A 2,500-nucleotide genomic window follows, 5' to 3' on the forward strand; every position below is an offset into this window, starting at 1 on the left:
TGACTTGGGCTGGCTTGGCCACCCAGTGGCTAGGCAGGCAATCGAGGTGAAGTTCCTTGCCCAAGGGAAACAACGCGCCGGCCGGTGACTCGAACCCTCGAACTCAGATTGCCGACGTGACTGCCTTGAGTCCGACGCTCTAACCATTCGGCCACCGCGGCCCCATATATTTATATATATACATATATATATATATATATATATATATATATATATCATATATATGTAGTATATATATATATATATATATATATATATATATATATATATATATATATATATATATATATCTTATATATGTAGTATATATATATATATATATATATATATATATATATATATATATATATATATATATATATATGTGTGTGTGTGTGTGTGTGTGTGTGTGTGTGTGTGTGTGTGTGTGTGTGTATGTATACACACACACACACACACACACACACACACACACACACACACACACACACACACACACACACATATATATATATATATATATATATATATATATATATATATATATATATATATATATATATATATATATATATATATATATATAACACCAAAATGCTCTTCGAATATCAAAGGTGAAGAAATAAAGAATGCAGAGAAATTCACATACTTGGGTAGTTTGATAACATCAGATGGAAGAAGTGTAACTAAAATAGAGAAAATAATTGGTATGGCAAAGGAAGTTTTCAACAAGATGAGTACTGTCTTTAAGAACAGACAGTTGAAGGTAAAAAACAAAGTTAGAGTGTTAGAATGTTACGTGTGGTCAGTTTTGCTTTATGGGTGTGATGCTTGGACAGTCAATGAAAATATGAAAGAAAGATTAAAATCAGTAGAAATGTGGTTCCTCAGAAGAATGCTCAGGATTTCATGGACAGAAAGAGTTACTAATGAAGAAGTTTTAAGAAGAGCAGGAGTTAAAAGAACCTTGATGAAAGTTATCAGGAAAAGACAGATGCAATTTTTAGGACACGTAATGAAATGTGAAGGATTGGAAAACTTAGTGTTAACAAGAAAGATAGAAGGGAAGAGAAACAGGGGTAGACAAAGGCAGAGGTTCATCACCAGCTTGAACAAAGATCTCAATATGGGCAGAAGTGACTTAGAAATGCTAAAGTTGTCAACAGACAGAACGGGATGGAAAACCATGATCACCATGAAAGGATAAGGCACTTAAAGAAGAAGAATATATATATATATATATATATATATATATATATATATATATATATATATATATATATATATATATATGTAATTACATGTGTGTGCGTGTGTACACACAACACACACACACACACACACACACACACACCACACACACCACACCATCATGCAAACGGCAATAAGAGTCTGACATTCATGATGCATACCCATTATGCATTTAAAACTCTTACTAATACGCATAGTTAACGTTATCTACTGATAAGCAGATTATGACCTCCGAAATCCTATATAAAACCCGCGCTGCCGCACGAGCTCATGATCAGGAACTCACTCGCCAAAGGAAATTCAATGTCTCAAGGCGGTAGTTCACTACATTGTGTATTTTTAGAGGGAGAAGACAGAGGGAAAATGCTGCTTTGCTCAGGTGTTCTCGCTGTTACGTGGACTGTATATGCGAAGAGAGGGCATTAAACACAAATAATTGGAGATACCTGACTGCTTTTCTTTACATAGATTAATTTTCTCTCAGTCTTGAACAGGGAAGACGTCATCTCGATCTTCCAAACAGGAAAGCTTTCTCTTCACATATCTAAATTTCAGGTTGTTTTATATGCAAGATGTGCTATGTAGGGCACCATAATTCATGTAACAGTATGTACATACACACACACACACACACACACACACACACACACACACACACACACACACACACACACACACACACACACACTATATATATATATATATATATATATATATATATATATATATATATATATATATTTATATCTTCTTCTTTTAACGGTAGGTTCATGTCTGAGCCGCCGTGGTCACAGCATGATACATAATTGTAGTTTTCATGTTGTGATGCTCTTGGAGTGAGTACGTGGTAGGGTCCCCAGTTCCTTTCCATGGAGAGTGCCGGTGTTATCTTTTAGGTAATCATTCTGGCTTGGGACCAGCACTGACTTGGGCTGGCTTGGCCACTCAGTGGCCAGGTAGGCAATCAAGGTGAAGTTCCTTGCCCAAGGAACAACGCGCCGGTCGGTGATTCGAACCCTCGAACTCAGGTTGCCGTCATGACAGTGTTGAGTTCGACGCTCTAACCATTCGGCCACCGCGGCCTTTGACGATCATGGGCTTCCATGATTTTTCTGGCAATTTAGAGCGGTGGCTTGCCATTGCCTTCCGCCCGGTGTTTTTTTTTTTTTTTTTTTATCGAGTCACCATCTCTATTTACCCGGCACTGACTTGGGCTGGCTTGGCCACCCAGTGGCTAGGCAGGCAATCGAGGTGAAGTTCCTTGCCCAAG

At 37.4% G+C, this 2,500-nt stretch overlaps 1 protein-coding gene across 1 annotated transcript in view; it reads left to right on the plus strand.

Annotated features, from left to right (window-relative positions):
- The window catches only part of LOC119581100 (calcium-activated chloride channel regulator 4A-like), a 19,554-nt gene that overhangs the window by 959 nt on the left and 16,095 nt on the right, over positions 1–2,500 (plus strand). The window lies entirely within an intron of this gene.

Source organism: Penaeus monodon, chromosome 14, assembly GCF_015228065.2.
Source record: "Penaeus monodon isolate SGIC_2016 chromosome 14, NSTDA_Pmon_1, whole genome shotgun sequence".
Lineage (NCBI taxonomy): Eukaryota > Metazoa > Arthropoda > Malacostraca > Decapoda > Penaeidae > Penaeus > Penaeus monodon.